This window comes from Lipotes vexillifer, unplaced genomic scaffold, assembly GCF_000442215.2.
Source record: "Lipotes vexillifer unplaced genomic scaffold, Lipotes_vexillifer_v1.1 scaffold2700, whole genome shotgun sequence".
In the NCBI taxonomy this organism is placed as follows: Eukaryota; Metazoa; Chordata; class Mammalia; order Artiodactyla; family Lipotidae; genus Lipotes; species Lipotes vexillifer.
In genome coordinates, this window is record NW_006773303.1 from 141,762 (window position 1) to 153,361 (window position 11,600).

Here is an 11,600-nt window from a genome sequence, read left to right on the forward strand (position 1 = left end):
TTGGGAAAGAGGCATTTAGCTACACAAGTTATTTAGGACAAGTGGCAAGTCTACCAGAACTTTCTGTTATTTCCAATTCCTAAAAATACCATTTATGAAAACAATAACGTGGTCATGTAAGAGTCATCCAAAGTTATTTGAAGAAGCAAATACAGACCGTACAAACCATAGCAAAAGAACATCCAAATCTCAATCCCAATTCTCTTGACCATTTGGGGGAAAAAAGATTTTCTATTCATAAATGACTAATAATTTCCCTATAAACTTGTTATTCTTGCAATAAATGGTATCTAATTTCTTCCAAATAATAAATTTGTTTTAAGAGTACTAATAATTTGAGCTCCAAGCCCTAATCTTAAAGAGTTCTATTTATCTGAAAAATGTCTTAAACATAGTAAAAGCAAACTAAAAAAGTCCTTATTTTTCAGCTCAAAGCAAAGCCAGAAAGCAAAACAAAAATGAAATCTTCAAATTCCTTGAATCATCTCCATCTCTGAAGTATGTTTAAGAGAAGGCTAGAGGACTTCCCTGGTGGCACAGTGGTTAAGAATCCGCCTGCCAATGCAGGAGACACGGGTTTGATCCCTGGTCGGGGAAGATCCCACATGCCACGGAGCAGCTAAGCCCATGCGTCACAAATACTGAGCCCACGCGCCACAACTACTGAATCCCACGCACCTAGATCCCATGCTCCACAACAAGAGAAGCCACCACAATGAGAAGCCCGCGCACCGCAACGAAGAGTAAGCCCCCACTCGCCGCAACTAGACAAAGCCTGCATGCAGCAATGAAGACCCAACGCAGCCAAAACTAAATAAATTTAAAAAAATAAAAAAGAGAAGGCTAGAGAGACAGGACATAAAATCAGTGAATCACCTATTTTTCTCCAGCTTTATGAAACGGATTCTTCTTTTCCTCCATTCCCAAAATTCAATCCCAAAATCTCTGGATACAATATGGTAGTCTCTCTCTTCCTTTTTCTCTCCCATCAACATTTACTGAGCTCCTGCTGTGCGTAATTCCTTGTCTTGCCTTCCAAGAGCCCACCTAAGACTAAAGCAATCATCCCTCAACTGAGGCCTGTCCCTGCTCCAGGCCCTTTGCACCTGCTGCCCCTTCGGCCTGAGTGTTCACCCATCTACATGATTCGCTCCCTTATTGCCTTTAGATTTTTGTTCAGATGTCACCGACTTATTGAAGCCTTCCTTGAATTGTTGATCTAAAGTTACATTTTCACCCTCTGTTGTTACATCTGCCTTGTTTTTCTCCATGGCATGTATAAGCATCTGGCATACACTATATTTTATTTATTTATTTATTATTTATGTATTTATTTATTTACTTACTTATTTACTTATTTACTTACTTACTTCCCCTGGTCTCACTCAGCTAGAATGTAAGCTCTGGGAGCAGAGATTTTGTATCATTGCTTCCCAAAGTGCAGTCTGGTACTTACAAGGTGGGTAATGTTAAGTGAATGATTAATGAGCTCCAGGTACTAGTTGACTTGCTCTCAGTCACACAACTTTTTTTTTTTTTTTTTATGCGGTACGCGGGCCTCTCACCGTTGTGGCCTCTCCCGTTGCAGAGCACAGGCTCCGGACGCGCAGGCTCAGCGGCCATGGCTCACGGGGCCAGCCGCTCCGTGGCATGTGGGATCTTCCCGGACCGGGACATGAACCCGTGTCCCCTGCATCGGCAGGTGGACTCTCAACCACTGTGCCACTAGGGAAGCCCAGTCACACAACTTTTAAGTGGTGGGTCAAAGCCAAATTCAAACCATCTTCCTCTGGCTCTTAACCATGGGTCTAGTCTGCTTCTGTTGACAGGTGTACATAATTCATAGTGTGTGGGTATCAGGGCCATTTTATTAACCGTATGCTGTGGATCTGTTGCTTGCGGGAAGAATGAAGGCATTCACAGGTTCGGTCACCCATCTTGCCCTCGGCCTGGAGAAATCGCATTACCATCAAACAGGAAACAAGGTCGTTGGGAACACCTGGGCGAATTACAATGTTGGAGTGGGTTTTTTCTTTTGTTTAAAGGGGTCAAAGTATTCAAGAGGCTAGCCTCCCCATGACAGGGGAAGGAAAATGGTGACTTCACAGGGTGGTAGGCCAACGGCTGGGAAGCTAAAAGCTGGGTGGGGCACCTTGGATATGGCAAGGTTGGGGTAAGAGTCTTTTTAGGAGAGTGGGTGAAAGGGTGCAAACTATAGTAAAGTCAGAATTTGGATACCTGGAACTTCTTATGCACCCTAGGTCCTAAGTTGGCCATTTCTCTTTATATACCTTTAAAAAGTCTTTTTATTTTGAAATAATTTCAAACTTACAGAAAAGTTGCAGGAACTTCTATATACTCTTTACCTGAATTTATCAATTTTCACATTTTGACAAATTTTCTTTATCATCACGTATGTACTATAACTTTTTTTTTTTTTTTTTTTTTTTTTTTCCCAAGTGTGTATACACATAAAAGCGAGTATTTATGCCCAGATGATTTTTAATTCCACTTTTAATTCTTCCCTGTTGTTTAGCATGCTTCGGAGTTGTTTCTCCCTAAGAAGAGTTCTCATGTATCCAGGAAATGCAAGCTAACCTTAATTCTCTTCTAAGCAAATCAAGGAGAAATACAAGTTGGATCCCAGTGGAAATTCTACTTTCTTTCTTTCTTTCTTTCTTTCTTTTTTAACATCTTTATTGGAGTATGACTGCTTTACAATGGTGTGTAGTTTCTTCTGCTAGTGTTGGAGGGTCTCCTGCAGAGGCAGTAGGTGGCTGTGGCTCACCATGAGGACAAGGACACTGGAAGCAGAACTTATTTTTTTCAGAACTATTTGAGAGTCAGTTATAAACAATATGCCTCTTTATTTCTTAATACTCTAGTGCATATTTCCCAAGGACAAGAATATTATTTTAACCATGATATGATGATCAAATTCAGGAAATTTAACACTGACACCATACTTTCATCTAAAGTCCATATTCCAGGGACTTCCCTGGTGGTCCAGTGGTAATGAATCCGCCTTCCAATGCAGGGAACGTGGGTTCGATCCCTGGTCGGGGAACTAAGATCCCACATGCCGCGGGGCAGCCCGTACGCCACAGCTACTGAGCTCCCATGCCTCAACGAGAGGGCCCGCATGCTGCAAACTACAGAGCCCACACCCTCTGGAGCCTGCACGCCACAACTAGAGAGAGAAAATCCACATGCCACAACTAGAGAGAAGCCCGTGCCACAACAAAGAGCCCTCATGCCGCAACTAAGACCCGACGCAGCCTAAATAAATAAATAAATAAATAAATTGATAGGTAGATAAAGTCTATATTCCAAAGTTGTTGATTGTCCCAACAATGCTCTTTATGGCATTTCCCCCTTCCAGTACAAGATCCCAGTCCAGGATCATGTATTGCATTTAGTTGTCATGTCTTCTTGTCTTCTTTACTCTAAAATAGTTCCTCAGCCTTTCTTTATCATTAACATTGACATTTTAAAAGAATACAAGCCAGTTATATTATAGAATGTTCATCAATTTGTTTTTTTCCTGAGGCTTCCTCACGACTGGATTCAGGTTAGCATTCTAAGCTGCAATATGACTTGTCACGTGTGTCCTTTTCAGAGAAGCACATCACAAGGGCCACAATGGCCATCTGTTCCTTACTGGTGATGTAACTTTGATCAAAGTCAAAAGTGGTCAAGGTGGTGTCTGGTTTCTCCAAGGCATGGTTATTATTGTGCCCTTTGAAGCTAATAATCTGTAAGGAGACATTTTGAGATTTTGCAGATACCCTGTTCCTCTTCATATTTTCCCCATCTAGACTTAGTATCCATTCACGACGCTTGCCAAACCAACTTTTATCATAACGATTGCAAAATGGTGGTTTTCTTGCTCCAACATTCCCTCCACTTTTATAATTTGGCATTTGACTATAAAGAAGAGTCCTCCTTTCCCCTTATTCATTTAGTCATATATATTTTTCAACACGGACCCTTCTTTTCTGGCTGCGGTGGGTCTTCGTTGGAGTGCGCGGGCTTCTCTAGTTGCGGCGCACGGGCTTAGTTGCGGTATGTGGGATCTTAGTTCCCCAATCAGGGATCCAACCCAGGCCCCCTGCACTGGGAGCGTGGAGTCTTAACCACTGGACCACCAGGGAAGTCCCAGACCCTTGTTTTATTAAGTAACTTATAATCCATTTCTAACCTTACTTATTTTTAACGCTCAGATTGTCCCAGTTTTGACCATAGAGAGCTGCTTTAATCTGGCTCCCATGTCCTTTAAACATGACTTTTTTTTTAAAACACTGCCTTTTTTCCTGGCACAGCAAAAATCTTGCCCCTTCTCTGCCCACCCTTGCAATCAGCAAGGAGCCCTGATTCCTTTTAGTGGAGAATGGCATTTAGAAACCACAATCTAGGCACCAGGTATGTTCATTGGTACTGGATATATTCATGTACTTTATTTATTTATTTATTTTTGGCTGGGTCGGGTCTCTGGTGCTGCGCGCAGGCTTTTCTCTAGTTGCAGCGAGGGGGGCTACTCTTCGTTGCAGTGCACAGGCTTCTCATTGCGGTGGCTTCTCTTGCTGTGGAGCACAGGCTCTAAGAGTGCGGGCTTCAGTAGTTGTGGCACGTCAGCTCAGTAGTTGTGGCTCGCGGGCTCTAGAGTGCAGGCTCAGTAGTTGTGGTGCACGGGCGTAATTGCTCCGCGGCATGTGGGATCTTCCCGGACCAGGGCTCGAACCCGTGTCCCTTGCATTGGCAGGTGGATTCTTAACCACTGTGCCACCAGGGAAGTCCCTATTCATGTAATTAAAAATTTTAAACTAACTTCCTTTTGGATCTCCTAAGCCATCATAAATGTGCTAAGGGAAACAAAAAGCCAGAGTTCTAAAGGGGGAAATGTGGTTCCCCTGAGAGCTAGCACAGGGGCAGCAGAGAGAATGGGTTGATGAACTAGGATGGTAGGTGGGGCGTGAGGTACAGAGTTGGGATGCTTGCAGATTGGGTATTGTATGAAGATGGCAATGCTCTTGCAGACCCTGGTTTAGCATTAGCATTCCAAGTTTCATAGAATTTTTGGTCTTGCAATTAAAAGGCCAGAACAGGTACTCATCTGTACAACCTTGGCCTTTAGGTAGATTTTTTAAAGCAGTATTTTACAAATAAGGCAGCTGAGGCTGGGCAAAGCTCAGGTTCTTGACAAGGTCACAAAAGTGTCTGTCTCTTAAGCAGAAGATGTATTTTATTCTAAAGAGGAATATCTTTTGTTTGTACAAGCCAGCATCTCTTTAATTTTATACCCCAAATGCAATAATTCTGTTCTTTCTTTTCTAGACTGGTACTTTTTTGGTTCTTGAGGTCCAGTTTCCACATGTTAGAGGAATCCAGTAGTCTGATGGCCTAGTTTTGAAAAATTCCTGAAGTTCATTTTTAGCAGATTCTCTGGTGCCAGTATAATGAGCTTGCACATTTCCTTAGTTTGTAGCATGGTATTCTTAGTTTTTTCTTATAATCACATACATTTTAAAGTTGGCTCAGAGGTTTAAATGTTTTTACTGTCAACTGGAGGTGTTGTGGTGCTATTCCCTTCTGCCACATACTGTCACACATCAGTGAGACAGTACCGTGTCCTGAATGGAACTTTGATTACAATGGAAGCTTTGATTACTACAAAGCTATAGTAATCAAGGCAATGTGGTTTACAGGATACACATGCAGGTCAACGGAATAGACTGAGAATCCAGAAGTAAACGCTCACATTTCCACTTAATTGCTTTTCAACAAGGATGCCAAGACAATTCATTAGAGGAAAGAACAGTCTTTTCAACAAACGATGCTGGGACAACTGGATAGCCTCATGCAAAGTCGAACCCCTTTGTCACATTATACACAAAAATTAACTCATAATAGATCATGGAACTAAATGTAAGAGCTAAAACTATAAAACTCTTGGAACAAAATAGAGGAGTAAATCTTTGTGAGGTTGGGTCAGGCCAAGCCTTCTTATGAATGACACCAAAGCACAAGCAACCAAAGAAAAAAATAGATAAATTGAATCTCATCAAAATTTAAAACTTTTGTGCTTCAAAGTTTGTGCATCAAGGAGGTGAAAAGAAAACCTAAAGAATGGAAGAAGATATTTGCAAATCATATATCTGATAAGGGACTTTTAAAAAATATATCTTTATTGGAGTGTAATTGCTTTACAGTGGTGTGTTAGTTTCTGCTTTACAACAAAATGAATCAGTTATATATATACATATGTTCCCATATCTCTTCCCTCTTGCGTCTCCCTCCCTCCCACCCTCCCTATCCCACCCCTCCAGGCCGTCACAAAGCACCGAGCTGATCTCCCTGTGCTACGTGGCTGCTTCCCACTAGCTATCTACCTTACGTTTGGTAGTGTGTATATGTCCATGCCTCTCTCTCGCTTTGTCACAGCTCTGATAAGGGACTTATATCTAGAGTAGATGAAGAACTCTTACAACTCAGTAATAAAAGACAAATAACCCAGTTAAAAAATGGGCAAGGGATCTGAATAGACATTTCTCCAGAGAAGATATATAAATGGCCAATAAACAACTGACAAAATGCTCAACATCATTATTATCAGGGAAATGCAAATAAAAACCACAACAAGATACCACTTCATACCCAATAAGATGGCTATAATTAAAAAGAGAAATAGCAAGTGTTGGTGAGGGTATGGAGAAATTGGAACCTCATACACTACTGGTGGGGTTGTATCGTGGTGCAGTCACTTTAGAAACAGCTGCCCAGAGCTGGAGGGGTTGGAGGAATGGGTACAAGATTTTTTGAGACAGTGATGAAAATGTACTAAAATTAATGAGTTCTGGAGATGGTAGCCCAAATCTCTGAATGTACTAAAACTATAAACTTGTACCCTTTTAATGTGGATACGTTGAATGGTATGTGAATTATATTTGAATAAAGCTGATAAAATAGCTCATATATATGTATATATGTATCTATACACATCTTTCCCTCTAAATCAGGAACAAGGCAAAGATGTCCACACTCACTCATTCTATTTAAAGTTGTACTAGAGGTTCTACCCAGGCAATAAGGCAAGAAAAATAACTAAAAGACATAATGATTGGAAAGGAAAAAGTAAAATTGTCTTTATTTGCAGGTGATACAATCATCTGTTTAGAACATTCTGATGAAGCTACAAAAATGTTACTAGAACTAGTTTAGCAAGGTTATAAGACACAAGACATAAAATGCAGAAACCAATTGTATTTCTATATACTAGCAACAAACTATTGGAAGTTGAAATTAAAAGACAATATCATTTACAATATCATCAAAAAATGAAATGTTTAGGGACAACTCTGACGAACGATGTGCAAATTCTATACACTGAAAACTAGAAACATTGCTAAGAGAAATTAAACGAGACATAAATGGAGAGGTATACCATGTTTATGGATTGAAAGACACAATATTGCTGAGATGTCAGTTCTCCCCAAACTGATCTAGAAAGTCAATGTAATCTCAATCAAAATCCCAGTATGATTTTTGTAGAAATTAACAGTTGATTCTAAAATTCATGTGGAAACGCAAGTGATCTAGAAGAGCCAAAACCAACTTTGAAAAAGAAAAAATAGGAGGACTTATACTACCTGATTTCAAGACTTAATAAAAAGCAGTAATCAAGACAGAGTGGGACTTCCCTATTGGCGCAGTGGTTAAGAATCCACCTGCCAATGCAGGGGACACGGGTTTGATCCTTGGTCTGGGAAGATCCCACATGCCTCGGAGCAACTAAGCCCATGCGCCACAACTACTGAGCGCGTGTGCCACAACTACTGAAGCTCCCGCGTCTAGAGCCTGTGCTCCGCAACAAGAGAAGCCACCGCAATGAGAAGCCCGCACACCACAACCAGAGAAAGACTGCGCGCAGCAACGAAGACCCAGTGCAGCCATAAATAAATAAATAAATAAATAACAAATAAATAAATAATCCTTTCTCCTTCCCGCTTCCTTTAAAAAAAAAAAAAAAAAGACAGTGTGGTATTAGCATAATTATAGATCAATGGAACAGAAATGAGAGTCCATAAATAGATCCATACATATATGATGAATTGGTTTTTAACCAAGTTGCAAAGGCAATTCAGTGGAGAAAGTACAGTCTTTTAAACAAATGGTGGTGGAACAACTGGCTATTTATATGCAAAGTTAAGTTAGATACCTCCTGTTCTTAAAATGGAGGAAACCTCATGTACTGACGGTGAACATGTAAATGGCTCTAAGTCTAGCTATTCTGGAGAACATCTGGCTGTTCTTAGTGTAATTAAATAGGTCTTAAGAACAAGTTCCTAGAAAATCCCACAGAGAACCCCTGTCTCCTCAAGCCCATGCTAAATATCCACTACTAAATGTCCAAAAGACATATATAGGGGCTTCCCTGGTGGCGCAGTGGTTGAGAGTCTGCCTGCTGATGCAGGGGACACGGGTTCGAGCCCTGGTCTGGGAAGATCCCACATGCCGCGGAGCAGCTGGGCTCGTGAGCCACAACTACTGAGCCTGCGCGTCTGGAGCCTGTGCTCCGCAACAAGAGAGGCCGCGATAGTGAAGAGGCCCGCGCGCCGCGATGAAGAGTGGCTCCGGCTTGCCGCAACTAGAGAAAGCCCTCGCACAGAAACGAGGACCCAACACAGCCAAAAATAAATATAAAAATAAATAAATAAATAAAAGATTACTATATAAAAAAACAAGACATATATAAAATGTGGTGCATGCATATGATGGAATGAACTATCAGCAGAAATTAACTAACTTTACCTGTAACACCCTTGTACATCTTTTAAAACGGATGAAATGGGATAAGAATTATGGCATTTTTGGAATTACTTTATATAAATTAAAATTACTTTATATAAGAATTATGGCATTTTTGGAACTAATTTATATAAATTAAAAAGGTGCAATACAACACCGTATTTTTCAAGAATACATATAGGTTTGTCATGTATTAGAGCGGATACGTATGGTGCAGAGGAAATGGCAGTAAGGGACGGGAACTGGAGTAAACAACCCGTACTAAAATATGGAGACCCATGGGTGTGAGAGGCCAGCAAGAGTGAGCTCAGACAACGCTTTCCAGAAGTTCGGCTATGACAGAAAGCTGAGAAGTGAGACAGCGTGATGAGAATGTGGGGTGAAGAGATGATTGTAGTAGAGGAGCGTATCTGGATGCCAATGGGAGAAATTTGATAGGGAAAAGGACAGGGTGGTGCCCAGAACTCATCAAAAGGACTAAGTGTTTGGGATGGTGAGAGAGACTGGCCTTTGATGTGAAGGTGTGATGGAGCTCATAGACCACTGGGCCAGCGCAAATTAGGGGACGACAGAAGAGTGGAGTGGGTGTTATACGGGGGTTCCTGGACAGGCAGGGAAATTTGGAGAAAACACTGGACAGAATCAAAGGGGTAAAGAGTGTGATTGAAGCAAGGGAGTGGGCACAGAGTTTGGGGACACAGGTGGGGCAGGGTGAGGAGACCCCAGACAGGAAGACGGGGTTCCTAGCCCTAGCCCGGGAGCAGAGCCCCACTGGGCAGGAGGGTGGCCAGAGAGCCCTCATTGCCTCCCACGTTCACCCCTACTCCAGGCGCTTCCACCCCGAGTCCCCACTGACCCCAGGGGGTCGTGGAGGGAGTGCCGGGCAGCTCCTATGCTGCCCTCTGGGTACAAGGGTAAAACAAGGGTGCCGCCAGGGGAAAGGGGTCCTCCTTTGCACAGGCTCAGGACGCCTTTCCCATGACACCTCTATTCCACTTCAGCCCAGCTTCAAGGCATCCTTACCTGGGCTCCCTTCTCAGACTGGGAGTCAGGGTCTTGAAGGGCCCGTGAGAGCTTTGGTGGAGGAGGGGGTCTGGATGGAGACCAGCTGTGTACAAGCCTCCATATCATGAACAAATTGAAGAACCCACTATAAAATAAGGAGCTGATATCTCCCTGCTATTGGATTGATTTCCTTACCGGAGAAAAAAGGTAACATTTTGAAGAAGAGGAAGGAGGAGGGCTCGGTTTGGTGTATTCTAACGCAGTGGTTCTCAAAGCGTGGTTCTTTTTTTTTTTTTTTTGCGGTACGCGGGCCTCTCACTGCTGTGGCCTCTCCCGTTGCGCAGCACAGGCTCCGGACGCGCAGGCTCAGTGGCCATTGCTCACGGGCCCAGCCGCTCCGCGGCATGTGGGATCTTCCCGGACCGGGGCACGAACCCGTGTCCCCTGCATCGGCAGGCGGACTCTCAACCACTGCGCCACCAGGGAAGCCCCAAAGCATGCTTCTTGGATCAGCAGCAACAGCATTCTCTGGGAACTGGTTAGTAAAGCAAATTCTCAGGCCCTACTCCAGACCTCATGAATCAGAAACTCCTGGGGTGGGGTTCAACCGTCCATATTCACAAGCCCTGGAGATGATTCTAATGCGTGCTCAAATTTGAGAACCACTGTTCTAAGGGGATTTTTTTACTTCCATCTCCCAGCATGTGCTTCTTTTTAGCCATACTGCTGCTGGGACCCGTGGCATCAGGGTATACAAGTGAAGGCTTGGACTTGGCATTAGTATGGGGAAGGCCTGGTGTGGAGACAGGTGAGGCGCTTCCTCCTTCTCACCACACAGGAGCCTGGAGACCAGCTCTGGAGAGCCCCTGAGCAGAGGTCAGGACTGTAGGGATACTGGAAGAACATGACTCAGAGGGCCTTGGCCCTACAGGGATGAGGTCATTATAGCTGGTGTTCCTGCCTTTGGGACAGCACAGGAACCACTGAAGAGGTACGTGACAACTTAAGAACATATCAGGAGCAGCTAAAGAGATTCTAGTAGTGTACCCAAAAAATACTTTCTGGAACCAAAAAAGCATTATTTTTAACAACAAAAAAAATCAGCCTATTTACTGAAAGAAAGAAGTCTGGTCACTGGCGGGACTCAAATTAGTGGCTTGGAAGAAGAAATGGAAAAATATTTCAAAGCACAGAGCAAATAATACGAAGAGATGGAAATAATGAGGAAAATATGAGATTTGGAGAAGAACCAGTAATCCTAACATTCAAATATTTTAGTTCCAAAAGAAAGAAAAGGCATAAATGGAGGAGAGACAATACTTTAAAAGTAGAATATTTTGAGGGCTTCCCAGGTGGCGCAGTGGTTGAGAGTCCGCCTGCCGATGCAGGGGACACGGGTTCGTGTCCCGGTCCGGGAAGATCCCACGTGCCGCAGAGCAGCTGGGCCCGTGAGCCATGGCCACTGAGCCTGCGCGTCTGGAGCCTGTGCTCCGCAACGGGAGAGGCCACAACAGTGAGAGGCCTGCATACAGAAAAAAAAAAAAAAATGTTACTAACTTAACCTTTAGAATATTTTGCCGACCTGAAGAAAGTTCTGAGCTTGCAGACTGAAAGGGCATAGGAAGATACAAAAAGAGAAGACATACATCTAAGCATGGAACTCCTGAATTCCAAGATTAAAGAAAGATATTTTCAAGTGTCTAGACAGAAAAAGCAAGTTGTTTACAAAGCGAAAAGAATCAGATTGACACAGGACTTTTCATCGGCAGCACTGGAAGTTAACAGCAGGA